This window comes from Panthera leo, chromosome B2 (assembly GCF_018350215.1).
Source record: "Panthera leo isolate Ple1 chromosome B2, P.leo_Ple1_pat1.1, whole genome shotgun sequence".
Classification (NCBI taxonomy): Eukaryota; Metazoa; Chordata; class Mammalia; order Carnivora; family Felidae; genus Panthera; species Panthera leo.
Window position 1 is genome coordinate 55,101,114 of NC_056683.1, and position 18,815 is coordinate 55,119,928.

Sequence of the window (18,815 nt, forward strand, 5' to 3'; positions counted from 1 at the left end):
CTATTTTTTTTCTTAAAGTGACTCATGTCCTAACCCTTGAAGAATAACATTGCTAGCATGGAGGTGAAATGAGCCTTCATTATATTCTCAAAGACTTTTATTTTATTTATTTAGATTTTTCATTGTTTTATAAACTTTACTGAGTAATAATTGACAAATATAATTTTGTATATTTAAAGTGTAGAGTGAGATGTTTCGATACCTGTTTATATTGTACAATGATTACTGAGATCAAGGTAATTAATACATCTGTCACCTCACATAATTAACATAGTTTATTCTTTTTTTTTTTTAAGTTTATTGATTCATGTTGAAGTGGTGGGGGCTCAGAGAGAGGAGAGAGAGAATCTCAAGCTCAAACTGACAAACTGTTAGATCATGACCTGAGCCAAAGTCCATAGTGAGATGCTTAACTGACTGAGCCACCCATGTGCCCCCATAGTTAACTCCTTTTGTGTTTGTGTGTGGTAATGCCTGTGTCTACTCAGCATCTTTCAAGTATATTTAAACCCTAGTCTTTTAACCATTTCAGTCATACTGGCAATTGCAAGGATTCCCCTTTTGATTTTTGCAGACGCCTCACCAGGACCTTTTAATCTCATGCTCAGTCTGTGTGGTTCCCCGGCTTCTGGTCATTCAGAACTTCTGCTTGCTGCTCCCAGCATTGAGTTTACTCTTTCCTGAATTCCACTTCTACTGTTTTTTTTTTGCTTTACTCCTTCCTTGGCTTCTAAAGACTTCAAGTAGTTGCCTAAGAAAGGACGAGGATGGGGATTAGAGGAGAAGGTTAACATTCTGGAGTTTATAAATACTTGAAATGTTTTTATTTTTCACTTAATTTTCATGGATATACCTGCATATTGAATTTTAGGTTCCAATATATTTTCTCTCAGAACTTGAAAACTATCTTTCCATTGCTTTCTGAGATGCAGTTTACTGAGATACATTATGTTAAAATGATGCCCATTTCTTTGTCACAGCTTTTTTTTTTTCCTTCTTGAAAACATTTAGAACTTTATCTTTGAGGTTCAAAATTGTTATAAGGGCTAGATATGGTCATATCTAGTCATATAAGGTCATTAATTGCTCTGGAGATTTTTGAGTCTAAAACTTGTAGATGGCAGGTCTTTAACTCTTTTATCATCTCTTCCTTTAGCCTTTTCCTATTTTTTCCTTTTATTCTATTTACTATCTGGATACCTATTGGTGAAAAGTTGAATGATCCCTAGAGTAAAACTCAAAAACAGTAAAAAAAAAAAAAAAATTGTAAGAGTAAAAGTAAAGACAGGCAAAGATAGAAAATCAAACAAACAAACAAAAAAGCAATTGTGATACTATTAATTTCAAACAAAATAGAGTTAAAATATAATATTTAGGAAGAGCATAATACATAATAAAGCCATGATCATGTATTTATATGCACAGGAAAAGGTGCATATGTCTAAAATATATATGTAAAAGGAGAAATAGAAAACACAGTTTTCTATTTCTACAGTTGTGGAAAACAACATGTAGCTTTTTTGATCATACAACTATAGTCCAGGCTAAGAATTTTATATGCGTTAATATTTAATCCTGCAACAATGCTGAGGCAGATACTATTTTCCCTCATTTTATATGGAAGCAAACGGTGTTAGATATTTTAAGTAATGTGCCAGAGGTTAAATAACTAGGAAGTATGTAGTAGAATTAGATTTCAAATGCAGGTTTATCTGATTCTGGTGTCTGGGGTTCTAATATTCTGCATTTTGCCTTCTTTCACTCCCTTTTATAGAGGAAGCAAAAAAACTCAATAACATAGGGATTGTGAATGATGTTTGTTTGATTTGAAAGATACATGTGTCAAACTTCCAGCTCAGTGAAGTGCTAATGCAGCTAGATTCTTTTGTTACAGTTATTCTTTGTACTGTAAAGTTCTAGGTTTGATAAACGGTGTCATGTATCCCTCACTATAGTACCATACACAAAAGTTTTGTAGCCCTAAAAAGTCCCCCGTGCTTCACCTGTTTAACTTCCCACCTCCTCAAGCCATGACAAGCACTGATATGTTTTCTGCCTTCATACTTTTGTCTTTGTCAGAATTTCATAGGCATGATGTCATATAGTATATATCTTTCTGAAACTTCCTGCTTTCTTTTAGACAACATCTGTTTAAGCAATAGCATATAACATTTATTCATGTTGTCACGTAGATTAACAATTTATTCCATAGTAACAATATTCCATAGTATGAATGTGCCACAGTATGTTTATTCATTTGTCCATTGAATGCCATCTTGGTTGCTTAGTTTTGGGTGTATCCTGATTTTGAAAGGTTAATAGTGAATATTCACATTTATAGGTGCTAAGTTGAAGATATGACAGGACTTGTCATAATATACTATCTATCACTGGGTGTATTTAATATTTTAAATTATAAATGAAAAATGACTCAGGTCATTTAGTATGCATTTTAAAGATGCAATAAATCATCCTTTGTTACTAAATAAGGAAGTATGAAAATAAATGAACTGAACACTCAGGTAAAGAAATTAGAAATAGAGAAATACACAAGCCAATAGAAAGATGAAAAAAAGGGATGATAAAAACAAACATAGACATTAATAAGTTGGGAAATACAAAATAGTAGAAATAATAAATAATTTAAAGATATTTTTACTTGGAGTAAATCCTATAACATACAACTTTAATATGTTTGATCAAGAAAAAGGACAAAATTTTAAATGATATTATAAAAAATTATAGAATATTAGAATGAAAAAGATGTATGCCATGTAAGTGGTTTCAGAGTATAAACAAGTCTATAAGTTATCCAGATACATTTTATAAAGACAAAAGAATACTAATACTAATATCTCCTATAGACCTTCCCCCAACTATATAATAATCTATGTTTGCAAAGAAGACTAAAAGCTTACTAGCAAATTAACTTCAACTAGCTATTAAAAGAAATGGACACAACTTAGTATGTTTTGTCCCAGGAATGCAAGTACTAAAAAATATGTATTTGAATATGTTAAAAGAAATAAAAATTATAATTTTGAAAGGTTTTCTTGAAGATATTAATAATAATTACTAGCCTTATTAAGTTATAATAATTTCTAAATATTGAATGCTTAAACTGCCACCACTGTTCCAAGTTCTCTGTACACCTTACCTCACTGAATTCTCAAACCTACAAAAAAATAAGAACTGTTATCTCATTTTACCAGTTTGACAAAAAAGAAAATCAAGGCATAGATACTTTAAATAACTTACCCAAGACTGCACAACTAAGAAATAGCAAAGCCAGAACATGAACCCGGGAGATACAACTCTAGAACTGTGCTCTTATCCACTGGCATACAGATTCATAGAACTTATTTCTGATTAAAAACAACTATGAAAACCATAAAACAACAACCATTACCAATGAATCCCACCACCACTCACTACGTACCACAACATAAAATTCAGAGTAGAAATTTAACATATTTTTTTTTTTAATTTTTTTTCAACGTTTTTTATTTATTTTTGGGACAGAGAGAGGCAGAGCATGAATGGTGGAGGAGCAGAGAGAGAGGGAGACACAGAATCGGAAGCAGGCTCCAGGCTCAGAGCCATCAGCCCAGAGCCTGACGCGGGGCTTGAACTCACGGACCGTGAGATCGTGACCTGGCTGAAGTCAGACGCTTAACAGACTGCGCCACCCAGGTGCCCCGAAATTTAACATATTTAAGAGGATCTCTTTCAACCTAAAAGTGAACATTTTGGTAAGCGATGAAACACCAAAAGAATGGCAAGTAATGCCTCTACTCATTATTTTACACACTTCCATAAATTCTAGGCAATTGAATAAGAAATGAAACCATTACACAAAGAAGTATATCTTTTGGAAAAGAAACATTTAATTGTCATAATTTTCATATGATTAAATAATCTATCTAGGAAACCCAAGAGAATTATTGGAAAACCTGTTAGAAGTAATAAGAAAGATGAATACATTACCCAGATAGGAAAAAACTCAAAAAGTTCAATTTGTTATTTGGCAATTTTAATGGAAGAAAAAAAGCTATCCCAATAGGTAATAAATCATAAACTACCTAAGAATAATATATAAGGTCAAACTAAATTCAGCTACACAACTCTGCTGGTATTTTTAAAAAGGAAGATATAAAATACATAATATTGGATGGCATGACTAAATATCATAAATTATTCCAGTGGTACACTGGCAAATTGACTTTTTGTGAAGTCAGAGTGTGGAAGCCATGATTCGTAGCATTTGCTGATTTCCATGGTGTAAAAAACCCCACCATGGCTGATTTCAAGATACCAAGAGTTTAAAACCACCTGGAAAAATTCTTAAATTATTAAATAATTGGCTTTTCCCAAGTTGATAAGAGCTGGTTCTAAAACACAACTGAATTACTACCAATTTAATTTGTATGTTTAATGTAATTACACTATGAGCTTCATTAGTATGTTTTTTGAAGCTAGAAAAAAGTAATGAGCAGGATGCAGTATTATATAGGAAAGTATGTTATGAAACTACAGTAAGAAATGATGTGTGTAGGCACAAAAATCAACAGATTCACGGCTCACAATAGGCAAGGAACAGATTCTAGCATATGTAAAAAATCACTGTGTGATAATATCTAGCTACTTTTAGTTGTAGAACTACAAACTCATACAATGAGGTATGACTTTTATAACTGATGTTAAGAGATGATGTGGTAAAATGAGCACTTCTACATTATATATGGTTATAATTTTTTTAACCTTCCTGGAAATCCATTTATTAATAGATATCAAGAACTTTAAAGAATATATACACTTAATGTATAGTCCATCCTCATTCATATATACACACACACACACACACACACACACACACACACACATATATACATTACATACATTTTTAGGTGAGTGAAAAATTAGAAACAACCTAAATATCTCTTCTCATTTTGGGTCATTTTGCTTCATGCATCTTAAACCCACTGCAGCTAGCTGAAGAAATGGGGGAACGTGATTTGAACAGGCATTCACAGATATTTTATGGACCTAAGAGTAGGAAGTGCAACTGCTTCCATGAAAGCCCAAACAGAAAACTAAAAAAAAAAAAAAAAAAAAAAAAAGCCATCAGTATCCAGGACAGCTATGTTCTTTATTTTGGTCTTTGATGCTTCATGATCTCTTGTCTATGCTTGGTTTTTGTGGGGCTGTAACGAAAATATTTTTTGTGTTTCTGCAATTAAGGATTTTTCTGAACAAATTTTACTGAAAGCTGGGACCTGGCTAAAAAAGTGGACGGTAACCTGGGACCTGGCTACAAAAGTAGAAGGTAATTTAAAACTGTGAGAACTTCAGAGAGATTTACCTACCTCAAAGATATGCATTTGGATTTCAGGGCATGAGGAGAGATCTGGAATGTGGAGACATCCTTAGATTGTAAAGCTGAGGACAATGGTTTTTATCTTTCCTCTAAATAAATGTATTTGCATTCCAGAACTTTAGAATGGGAACCCAGGATCCTTCCCAAGAAGCAAGTCTTCTTTTTCTACTGAAGGGAAAGGGATAGTGTGTTTTAACACTTGGACTCATTTTTTTTTTGGCTTTCTTGCCTATGATATATACCTCATGTTTGTGTTGGATGATGTCTAGCTTCTATTGCATTGCTCTAAGAAATTGAAGCAAAGAATCACAAGGTTATTTGTTGTAAAGTAAATGATAATTTTACTACTCTGCTCCTCAAACATGTATGTGTATTCAAAGTAATATCAATAAATATGGATATTAAAAACTTAAGACCTTTTTTGATCCATTCTCCAGGTTCTCTCTGCACCTTTGCTTATCAGCACATGGAGCTCTAAAATGGCTGCTCCCTAGGCTCCTGAAAGGCCTAGCAACCAAGGTAAGTAATTTATTTTTCTTAGTCTCTCAGTTACAAATTCCCTGGAGAGAGGATCAAATTGGGATCTGCCTTACTACACAAGGAGTACATAGACTTCTGAACGGAAAAGAAGAGGAAATGAGTGACGTCTTTAGGACAAGACGTCAATAGTTTCCTCCAATAGTAGGAAAAAGGATTAAGGTATACCTAATATAATAGATTATTATGCAGTTACTAAAACTGAACTTTTGAAGAATGTTTAATGATTCTGGAATATGTTCATGATACATGTTTTTTTCTCTTGAGGGATAGTAGTCTATATTTTTCTTTTCTTATAACGTGTCTGGTTTTGGTATTAGAGTAATATTGACCTCAGAAAATGAATCTTACATCTACTTGTAGTTTTCGGGAAAAGAATGTAGAATTGAAGCCATTTCTTCCTTAGATATGTGGTAGAATTCACCAGTGAAGCCATCTGAGCCTAGAGTTTTATTTGATGTAAGATTTTTAACTACATATTTAATTTTTTAATAGATATATGACTATTTGTATTATGTATTTCATCTTGAGTTTTAACAATTTTGTCTTTCAAGGAATTGGTACTTTATGGACGTTTTTAAAGGGAAACAACTCTAGATAAAACTCTAGAATAAACTCTAGAATAAAATTAGGTATTATTCTTACAAATTTTTAACTTTTCCTTTAAAAGTATATTTTAATACTATATTCAATAGAATTTTCTTTTGTAAATTTTTTGTGCCTAGACTACCAAGATTCACAAAGTGTCAAAGCAGCTGATATTTTCTTATCTCTCAATTATGGCAGTGGGATTTTCAGCTAAGGAATTGTTCTTTCAGTCACTTCTTCTTTAGTTTATAAAGGTATTGTCTATTTCAGTTCTATCCCACCAGATGGGCTTCTAATGTCTTTTGCATGAGGAAGAAAGAAAAGTGAATGGGGGAGTGCATGTTGCTTCTGTGAGAGTAAAAAAAACTAACAAACCACTACCACCACCAAAGTTATGTCTAATATTTCTCTTGAATACTAGTGACACAATTTTTTCACGTTATTCTTGGATGGAAGAACTCTTCTTCTTTTGCCTTTCAGTTTAGGTACTTGTTTAAATTAATTATTATGCAGTGCTTAATTAGTTGACTGGCTCCAGTGATCAAGTTTGCCTTCGTAACATTTAACAATTAACATTTATAATCTAAATGTAAGCTAAAGTTAAGCTTTAGTTCAACATATCCCATAATCCAAAATAGAATATTTTGGTTAGAAATTTGGATTTTCAAAATCAAAGTTTAAAATATTTCCATCACACTTACTGTGAATTTAACTTTAATCTTAGTCATTTGAACAACCGGAATTTTAAGGAATTTGATGGATTTTTTAACCAAATTTTTCTTGGACGGTTTATTTCTTTTATTTTGTAAGTCAGGTTTATTGAAGTATAACTTATGAACTACAAAATTCACCCTTTTTGTATACAGTTTTGTGGGTTTTGACAAACATACTTGGTTTGTGGAGTTGTCTTATTCCCATCCTTTTTCCTCCTACCTATTACCCTTCCTTACCCTACCCAACACTTTTGAGAATATTTGAAGTAAATGGATAGGTGTTCTTACAAATTTCATAGCATTATACTCAATATGAAAATAAAATGTTCCTTGGTAGACATAAAGATCCTAGCTGTGAACTTAAAACTTGATTATTAGTCTTGAATATGTGGAGCCTTTTCCTTTGGATTTGTTGGAAACAGTAGCATTTCTTCTTAATGTTTATACTATAATCCCTGAAGTGGCTATATTTTATGTGATTTAGTGACCTGTGAGTTGCAATTCAGACATAGCTACCTCAGATGCGTGTGGTTCTTATATACTGTGAATCCTAGAGTTCATCTGTCAGTAGAGGATATGGGGAAGACTTCTGTTCTTATTTTCTAATGATAGTGATATTTTCTTCTTTTCTTCTATGACTTTTTCCTTTCCTTTATAGAGACTTTCAGAATTTCTCCCCAGTGATTTTCTGAGGGCCTCTTTCAAATAGTCCTCTAAACCACACTGTCCCTCAGTAAATTTGTTTCATGGCCATGGTATGTATATGACTCCAAAGTGAAAAGAGTAACAAAGTAAAAATATATATATTGATATGTGCATTTAAAGGAGAAATTAAAAATGTGCCATATAGTGAATATTTTGTGCATGCATTGCCCTTCCTATTAAGCTAAACTCAAGCTTATCTTAAGCTAGACTTGTGGAATTGCTGGATCAAAGGGTATTAAGGTTTTTAATACATAACCTCAAATTTGTCCTCCTGAGAGACTTTGATGTAAAGTTCCCATCAGTATGGATGAGAAAAATATTTCTCAACTTTCTTTCATTTCTTTGCTTCATGTTTGAAACTTCCACACTTATATAGCTCTGATTTGCAGTAGCTAAGGATGAATGTTTGCTAAACCAAGTTGAACTAACAATATCTCTGCCAAGGACAAAGGTATGTAATTTAAGCTAAGTATGCTTCCATTACTAAGTTAAAAGAATAGACAACTTCAAAATGAGATGGAGATTATCTTCCAACTGGTTACTATACTATACGATAATGAAAAAATGCTTAAAATGAAAATTTGGAATCTCATACTGTGCTGATAAAGATAATATAATTTTGAATAAAGTGATATCTATAAAATATTGAGATGAAAATTCCCATACAAGAATAAGAGTCTGGCACCATTTTACAAAAATAATTGCTCAGACTCTGCCAGTCCACTTTTCTGTTCATTATCTCAGGTGTCAATTCTCATTTATTTCTCTATTACATATATTTGGAGATATTTTTCTAACAACTGATATCATGGTATTATTCAGTGCATTAGTATTTCTCATAAACACACAGTCACCATAAAAGCTGTATCCTAAAAAGAAAAGATATGTAACAAAAATCATAAGGACTGTGGAACATTCTGAGAGTTTGCAGATTTTATGAGTTGACTGAGGACAAATATATTTGGTCACATTGGTGTAGGTAGAAGGAAGTAGTTTCTCCAGCCTGCCTAACCTTACCTGCTAATTATACCAACTAAATGAGATTCCTGTTAAGAAAGACTGGGAAGCAAATCCATAACTGTGGAGATGACTAAATTATCTCTGATAAAATGAGGTAATTTTATCCAACGGGGAAAATCATTATAGATTTTAAAATTCAACTGTGATTCTGACTTTAGTTGCGTAATTGCATATATCATTTAAAATGAAAAATTGATTCAAATATCCTGAAAATTGGAACCCTCAAATGTTTCTTTTTAAATCACTAAGGTAAATTCATGTGAATACTGGCATTTAGTGCCAGTTTATTGGATACTTGCTTCAGTGCTTACATTGTGTACATATATACAGAAAACTAGAGTATTGTAAAGTATAATGGCTTTATTTAAAGAATGGTTTAATATGGAAAGAAATGAAAAGGGGCTTTTGTGGAAAGTCCAGTGTTTTAAAGAAAATCTGTGTGCAGTAACTAAGGTGAAACAGATTTTAAGATTCTAAAGTCTACTTGCTTCAGTGGCTTGAGCCAAAAAAGAATAAAAATCAGAGGTAAGAAGCATTAAGACTCCTTTTTTAATGGTCAACCAATCTTAAGTGTGGTTCTCTGTTCAGCTTGATAACAGAAATCATCTTTGCTTTTGCTTATTCCAGACACCTAGCAGGAATTTCCCTTTGGAATGCCCTAATCTCACTTTTGTGCATTCTTTTCTGTACATTGCTTGTTTGGAACAGTTATCTTTCTTCTTTGTAACCAGGTAACTTCCCTTAGGTACTTTTATAAGCATAGCTATTCTGTGAATCTATTCCAGTGACAACCCATCAGAAAAAAGACTGATGTTAAGCCAAGACTGAACAGTTTAAAAAAAAAATCAAGAAACCATGGACCCCTTGAGATATAACCTCTTTACCTCAACTATGGCTATTAAATCCATTTTATATTTTATTCAGATCCAAACTTCCAGGGGAGAAACAGCCACACTTGAAGAGTGCTTTAAAAAATAAATCGGAAATGCACAAAACATTGGCTTGTGCGTTTGTTGCTATTTTCAGCAATGTAAACAATTTTATAAATCATTTTACTTTTGTTCCTAAGAAACATTGGATCCACATAGCACATTTCACTGCCTTAATTATTTATGTTCATTCTTTTATCTAAATTAAAAAGCACATGAATGGTGTGCTTTTTAATTTTTTTTTAATTTTTTAATGTTTATTTTTGAGAGAGAGAGAGCTCATGCATGCCAGCATGAGTGGGGGAGAGGCAGGCTCCAGGCTCTGAGCTGTCAGCACAGAGCCCTATGTGGGGCTCGAACTCTCCAGCTGCAAGATCATGATCTGAGCCAAAGTCAGAGGCCACCCAGGTGCACCTGTTTATTTATTTTTGAGGGAGAGAGACAGAGCATGAGTGGGGGGAGGGGCAGAGAGAGAGAGGGAGACACAGAATCCCAAGCAGGCTCCAGACTCTGAGCTGTCAGCACAGAGCCCGACATGGGGCTCAAACCCATAAACTGTGAGATCATGACCTGAGCCAAAGTCAGGTGCTTAACCGAATGAGCTACGTAGGCACCTAAATGAGACATGTAGGCTTTTTAACAGAACACAGAAGGGTTGGTTATGAACATCAGTAATTCCTGAATATACCCATTTCCACCCATTCCCATCTAGGTCTTCTCCCAAGGAGTCAAAGACTCGATTTCCCCCGTTCCCCATGTAGTTTACTCACACCATTCTTTCTTATCAGCTGTAGACATTGTCATCTTCCCATAATAGCACATTAGATTTAGTTCATTTTCCAATCCCTCCAACTTTATTTATCTACCTTGCTTAATATTGTAATGCTAGTTCCTCAGTTGTTTACCTGTGCAATCAATAATACATATAATATACACTTAACTTCAATCTTTTGTTCCATTAACTATTGACTCCTCAGTTTGTTGGAAGAGAAAATTAGTGCCTTTACCTGTACTTTGGCCTGTTTTCCTCCTTCCACTTTCCACTCCTGTCAATCTAGTTTTATTTTTAAATTGACAAGTTTGAAAACATTTGATGTTTTGGAACCACAATTAATATTTCCATGTTTTGTTGTTGGTTGCTTCTCAAAGTTGAAAGCTGGTAGTGGACATTTATCTTATTATGACTATGAGAATATTCCTCATTGCAAAACCAAGTGGTGTGCTAGGTTTCCTTTTGTTTCTTATATGGTTCTGGTATTGTGACTTCTGTTTCACTTAAAGATGATTGTTCAGATGGGTTCTTTTCCATACTCCACGCACCATTCCATGTTATAGTTTACCCAGTATGTGGACTGTGTCTACTTTTACAGTCCCTTTTGCCCTGGAAGCCTAGGCTGGGGTTTATAAGTTCTGTTCACCAAAACTTAATGCCTTCAGTTTCTTGCTCATTTTGGCTCTTGCTTAAAATCCAGGGCAATTTTATTCTTGACACACATTGATTTTCTTGGAATTTGGATTAAATGCTGCTTCATATTTCAAATGTAATTTTATAATTTTTTTTTAATGTTTATTTATTTTTGAGACAGAGAGAGAGTGAGCTCTGGAGGGGCAGAGAGAGAAGGTGACACAGAATCAGAAGCAGGCTCCAGGCTCTGAGCTGTCAGCACAGAGCCTGACACGGGGCTCAAACTCACCGTGAGATCATAACCTGAGTGAAATCAAGAGTCATGATGTTTAACAGACTGAGCCACCCAGATGCCTCTTTCAGATGTAATTTTATTTCAGTGTTTGGTTTTCTCATAATTGAGTTTTTCCCCTAGCATTTCGTGCTTTTTAAAATATCCTTCAGTTTCCAGGTTATCATTCATACCATATAATCTCGGTTTTTCCCTTTTTGCACCTCTTCCTCCAGAGTCTTTTGCTTTCATGCCCTTGTCTGGACCATGGTGCTGCCAGCTGTCATTTCGGTTCTGTCCTTTGCTGCTCATCTAGTTTGCCTCCTCTGTTTTCTGAATCCCATATTTTCCTCTTATGTTTCACTTCCTTGTTTTGCCTGAGGGCATTCTCAAGAACTTCATCAAAAGGAATTCTGAAGTCATGTGTATTTGAAAATGTCTTTAGTTTAAGTTGCACTAAATAGATTCAGTAGCTAAAGGGATTTGAAAGCCAGAAGCATCCTCCCTCAAAATGTGGACAGAATCTCTCCATTGCTCACCCTGTCCCCGCCCCCTTTACGCTTCATCGTTTCTTTCCTCTGAATCTAAGCCCTCTGTAAGGATCTGTAGGTGAAGCTGGCTCCACCCCCCTCCCCACCCTTATCCTCTTCTTTGTGTGTTATAAATAGCCCATAGTTTCCTCTCTTCAGCTTATTCTGTCAATCTTCTTCCATTTACTTTCTATATTTAGAAACCTCAAAACTGACAACTCCCCTCTCATCTTATTTTCTCTTGGGAGTTTCAGCCTTAAAAAAAAATCATTTACTATCATTTTGGGGAGGAAAGAAGAAATAAACATATATATTTAGTCATCCATCTTGAACCCCAAATCTCTATCTAGATTTTTAAACACTTAAATTTTAAGATTTTAATATTAATATTTAATGATTAGTATATTGTTTTATATTTTTATCTTTAAACCTCAGAACAACTCTGAAATATTTTCCTCAGATATTAGATGTGGAAACTGGGGAATGGATAGGTTATATAATTTGCTCAGGTTTCTTTCTCTGGTAGTGGTGGGTGATATTTACAAATTTAGGGGTACCTGATTGTAAATACCATGCTCATTCACTCTGCCTCACAGGTTCTTATGCTGTTCTTATATTAGTAACTAAATTTGCCTCTGGGAACCCTTTAAGAAATATATGTTGCATCAGCACAGATTTCTCCAAGTGGAAAAGAGAAAGCAAAGCAAAAACCCTTAATCACCTTCACACAAATTTCAATTCCTCAGGTAGATTAAAGACAGTTAGAATATAGTTGGATGCATTGTTGCATCACTATGGTTTAGAATTATTTTTTTAGTTTTTATTTTTTTTAAATATTTATTTATTTTGAGAGAGAAAGAGAGCACGAGAGCACATGCGTGCTTGGGGGAGGAGCAGAGAGAGAAGGAGGGAGACAATCCTAAGCAGGCTCCATGCTCGGCACAGAGCTGGACACAGGGCTTGATCTCACAACTGTGAAATGACCTCGGCCAAAATCAAGAGTCAGAAGCTTAACCAACTGAGCCACCCTGGTTTAGAGTTGTTTTAGATTTCGAGATGACTGTCCAGATCCCCTCAAAATGTAAATATTGTTGCAGATGCTCTAATTAATCAGTATGTATCAAATACTTCCTATGGGTGAAACATTATACCAGGTGCTATACTAAGTACAAAGATGAGCAAGATATAATCTTTGTCATTTTTTAAAAGAAAGATAAATATAAAAATAATCATAATGGAAAAAAGATACAAGCAGTATAAGAAAAGCATAATATGCTATGGAAATTAAAGAAGGAGGGGATAAGCAAGGGTCACCAAAGGATAGGATGGAGAATAGAAGAATATTTATGAAAGGCTTTGTAGAGAAGATTTTGAAATAAGCTTTTTTAGATGGATAGGTTTTTTTTTTTAAATATATGAAGTTTATTGTCAAATTGGTTTCCATACAACGCCCAGTGCTCATCCCAAAAGGTGCCCTCCTCAATACCCATCACCCACCCTCCCCGCCCTCCCACCCTGCCATCAACCCTCAGTTTGTTCTCAGTTTTTAAGAGTCTCTTATGCTTTGGTTCTCTCCCACTCTAACCTCTTTTTTTTTTTTCCTTCCCCTACCCCATGGGTTTCTGTTAAGTTTCTCAGGATCCACATAAGAGTGAAACCATATGGCATCTGTCTTTCTCTGTATGGCTTATTTCACTTAGCATCACACTCTCCAGTTCCATCCATGTTGCTACAAAAAGCCATATTTCATTCTTTCTCATTGCCACGTAGTACTCCATTGTGTATGTAAACCATAATTTCTTTATCTGTTCATCAGTTGATGGACATAGATGGATAGGTTTTTAACAGAAGGTAGTGTATTCCATGGGGCGCCTGGGTGGCTCAGTCGGTTGAGCGGCAGACTTTGGCTCAGGTCACGATCTTGCGGTCTGTGAGTTTGAGCCCCGCGTCGGGCTCTGTGCTGACAGCCTGGAGCCTGTTTCGGATTCTGTGTCTCCCTCTCTTTGACCCTCCCCCGTTCATGCTCTGTCTCTCTCTGTCTCAAAAATAAATAAACGTTAAAAAAAAAAAAAAAAGAAAATGTATTCCAGTCTGAGGGAAAAATAAAAGCAGTAGTAAACCACGAACGTATTCAGGAAAGAGAGGGATATCCAGGTTTCTTGATCACTTGGAAAATGCACAACATAAAAAAATCAGTGTGTCTTGCATAGAGTAGGCAATCATTCGGTAAGGAATTATTTAGTCCCTACCGTGTAGAAGAATTGATGGATGTAACAGTGAACCGAAATAACATGGTCACTGCTCTTACCGAACTCACTATCACACAAAGTACACCAAAGGAGTAAACACACAAAATGAGTGCACTTTGTACCACATGCTCTGTGAAGGAATAATGCTGATCTTGTAGAGTTGTTGTGTAGATTATATGTGCTAATATATGTAAAGTACCTGGTGTCCTACCATTATTACTTTCATGATCATTTAAAAAATATTATTAAGAAATAAGTAAACAAAGTGTATTACAAATAATAATGGGGACTGTCAACTTTAAATACAGGAGTTAAAAAAAAAGTTTTTCTGCTAAAGTGGTATTTATTAACTTGATATAAGATAAGAAACCAAGCCATGCAAATGATTGCTGTGGGGCAGGGGAGGGAGAGTGATTCAGTATAAAGAATCGAGGAGTAAATCCCACAAGGCAGAACGTTTTAAGGGAGATTATAGGAAATGAATATTGACTTGTTTGGCTGGAGCAATTAGGGCAGGGACTTAGGAGAGTTAAAGAGGCAGGAGAACTATACTACATATATATACAAGTATACTGCATGTCTATGTAGGCCGTCATAATATTTTATCAAGATTTGTTGAATGGATGAAGAAATGAAAGTTTAAAGATTTATTGAACGTGCCACGGTAGCCATGTCTAGAGAAGCATGTGGAGGCCAAAAAACCCTGAATGCTGGTCTAGAATGAGTATCATTGGATTAATAGAAAATGAAAATGTGCTGTTCATTTTCCAAACAAGGGAGCATATGGTTAGGACTGTCTACATAATTTGTGGAGTTCACTGAAAAATAAACGTGTGTAACTCCTTGTTTATAAGTTAAGAATTTCAAGAGGGTGACCGCAGAACATTAAACAAAATATGGCCCTTCTCAGCAAAATGTCCTATGCAATTGTATAGGTCTCATACCCTTCAAACTTGATCTGGACGTGGCTAATAATCTTTAAGAATTGTTTTTCAGGATACAGTGTGAAGACAGGGAGACTGTCTAATGAACAATTCAAACAGTCTTTGAACAGAGAATGGGAGGAAGCTGAATGGTGACAGTGAGAAAGACGAGAAGGGGACCAATGGAAAAACTGGCAGAAATAGGCTATATAAATAGTGATATTAGTTAGAGGGTATAGAATTAGAAAAGGAAAATTCTAAGATGATTTTCATGTTAAGCCAGTGACCAAGGGGAATGAGAACCACTGTTTGTTAAACTGTTTCCTGTATGCCAGAATCTCCTAGATACTTTACCAAAATTTAATGCCCTAAACAACATGTTTGTGACAGTTGTCATTATTACAATATTAAGGATAAAGCTGTTTAAAGAGTTTAAATGAGTTGCCTCAGGTATTTGTATATGGATTTCAAATTTAAGTCTGATTCTATAGCCTGTGCTCTTTTTGCTGTGTTATATGGCCTTCTTCCAGCCAGGACATAAACTATGGTGTTCCCAGTTTGAGATAACAGCAATTTAAGTGAGTATTCTCTGGATCTGATTTCATTATCTTTCATTTATTCAACACATATTTAAATTATTTTTTTTTAACTTACTTTGAGAGACAAAGAGACAGACAGAGTATGTGAGCAGGGTGGAGTGCAGAAAGGGAGAGAGGATCCCAAACAGGCTCCCTACTCTCGTTGCAGAGCCCTATGCGGGGCTGGAGCCCACAAGCCGTGAGATCATGACCTGAGCTGAAATCAAGAGTTGGAAGCTTAGCCAACGGAGTCACCCAGGCGCCCCTCAACATGCATTTAATGAGTGCTAACTATGTGCCCATGCTTATGCTCAATGTTGGCAATAAAAAGATGAAAGAGTATTTTTGCAATTCCTAAGTAATGAAGAACTCAATAGTGGTGTCCCTCAAAAATGTAAATCATTCTAAAATGTCTTCTCTTTAGTATGATTTTGTTTCTGGATCTTATTGATGGCAGATATATAGTACTGATCAGAATTACTAATCCTAACCTATTTTATTACTTTATACATACATATATTGATAGCAGCATAATATAATAGTCACTATTATATAGCCTAATTCTTCAGCATTTACTAGCTACATGACTGTGTGAAAATTGACTGGACTTTCCATATTTCAGTTTCCCCCAAAATGGGGATAATAAAAATGCCTACCTTGAAGGGCTGTTAAGAGGACTAATGAGTGGGGCACCTGGGTGGCTCAGTCGGTTAAGCGTCTGACTTCGACCCAGGTCATGATCCTGTGCTTTGTGGGTTCGAGTCCCGCGTCGTGCTCTGTGCTGACAGCTCAGAGCCTGGAGCTTGCTTCAGATTCTGTGTCTCCCTCTCTCTATGCCCCTTCCCAACTCTATCTCTCTGTCTCCCAAAAATAAATAGACATTAAAAAAATTATTAAGAGGACTAATGAGTAAAAACATTACCTTGAACAGTGCCTTGCACATAGTTAGTATTCAATAAAGGTTAACTCTTACCATTACCTGTGGCCCACAATCTTATTTCATATTAAGTCCTAGATTTCAAGTCAGTGAATTTTATGGCCACAATAAAGAAAAGAGTAGATGGAAAAGCACAAGAAAAAACAAGTCTGGATTTTCTATTCATTATTGGAACTAATGCAAGGAACTTTGAATGGAGGTATGGTAAGAAAAAGTAAATCATTATTTGTAGACCAGTAAATCTTAAACAACCAATGTCTAGTTTGCTAGCAATTATTCCACTAGGCATTATCATGCTCTTATCAGTTAGTCAAATATTCTACATATATATTGTATGGGTTCACACCTGTACATGTACATAAAAGTGCAGACATATATTTGGTTACTAAGCCAGCAGTGTAGTAAGTGATGATAATGATTATACACATAATATTCTCAAGAATTGTTCACGTAAAATAAAATTTGAGAAATATTAGTAATTAAGTCATAAGCCTGTGCTTGTAAACTTTATTGGAGTCATACAATATGTACTTGGCAGTTTTATATTTTTTTGGCATTTTATCTGCCTACTCAAAATCAGACTGTTTTGGTAAGATCAAGTTAGTGGTAGCATTATATGGATCCTAAAAGTAGTGCAGTAGTATTTTTCTTTTTAGATCCCTTAAGTTGAAAAAAAAAAAAGGTTCATTTGCATTATGAACTTATTTCATTGATTTTATCACAAAGAATAAAAATAATTAATTACATCTTTTTAACAGTATTGCTAGTGAGTCGTTTTAGAAAACAGAATATTCAGGATCTGTGGACTATTTCTTGACTAATTTTATTTTAGCTCTGATACTTTATTTTTTGATCTCTATTATTAATTCATGAATAAAGCCACCAAAACTGAGTTTCCTTAACCCATTTTCCTCTCACTGAGTCCCCTTTTCCTGGTGTGTCCTGCCCTTTCTTCTCTGTAACCTTAAACATTTCCTTAATTACTTTATTCTGAAACAGTTTATTCTTTTTTTTTTTTTTTGTACTTCCCAAATACTTTCTTTGTGTTTTTCTTGTAGCACTTATCACTTTGTATCCTGTATATGTTTTTGGTGGTAAAGGCCAAACTATATTTATATACTAGATGCTGTCAATTTTGCCTAACTGAGGGTCTACTCTAAGGCTCATGGAAGTTCTTTGCAGCCTGTAAAGCAAATCTAAGGCATGAATTGTTAATATAAGTGAGTCAGGGGATTCTTTCTAAGTTCTGTAACTTGGGGGATGAATAAAGGATAACAAAATGTCAAATAGGCTTTCATATGACAAGTACTAAACAAAGCAAAACAAAAACAACCTAGTTTCAAGATAGCAACTGTGGATCCCCCAAATGCTCTCTTCCTATTATTAAAAAAATGATATTCCCTGGCAAGATACGAATTGATACAGACCCGCTTGAAATGAGAAATTGAATAAGCTAGTGGGAAGTAAGTACTTCTGGAGCCATCATCTTGGTGAGCCTTCAGCAATGAGGAATAGGTGGAATGTGCTTGAGATTGCAGTGGTGGGCAAGGGTAACAATGCATGCAAGAGGAATGGGCCCTGACTATGGGACTATGAATGTGTCAGCACTCAACTCCACCTCCTTGCTTGTGCCTTTTAAGCAAGCTCCTGGAAGTCAGGGCCAAGAGGAGACAAATTGTGTGTCAAGGGGAGTTAGTAAGAGCACACACATCATCACCTCAAATGAGAGAACACCCAGCAGTAGAGTTTAAACCTAAAGTTCAGGGGAGGAACAACTAGGATTATTATTTTCCCTTTTGTTTATTGCTCTCAGTTAAACAGAGCTTGCTTCATTCTCTATTGAGAGTATGATGTACTAAGAGCGCTCTTTATGAGTAACTTTAATCCTCCTGGATTGATTAAATAAACTTTTTACCCCATTCTTTAAATCTTCTAATTCAGGGGCCAGATTGAACAAGTAGGAGAAGAAGGGACAGAGGGTTATTGGGTAGAGAACATCTCTAGAAACTGTGACAGAAAAGAAATAGCTGAATAAACTGGTTGTTTAATCTGG

The 18,815-nt window shown here is 34.9% G+C and overlaps 1 long non-coding RNA gene across 1 annotated transcript in view; it reads right to left on the minus strand.

Annotated features, from left to right (window-relative positions):
* Window positions 1-455: 455 nt before the first annotated feature.
* The window catches only part of LOC122219058, a 29,714-nt gene continuing 11,354 nt past the window's right edge, over window positions 456-18,815 (minus strand). Inside the window, exons 2-4 of the long non-coding RNA XR_006202241.1 lie at window positions 5,620-5,662; window positions 5,367-5,545; window positions 456-751 (exon numbers count right to left, since the gene is read on the minus strand). This is a non-coding gene — a long non-coding RNA (uncharacterized LOC122219058). The remainder of the gene's footprint in view (window positions 752-5,366; window positions 5,546-5,619; window positions 5,663-18,815) is intronic.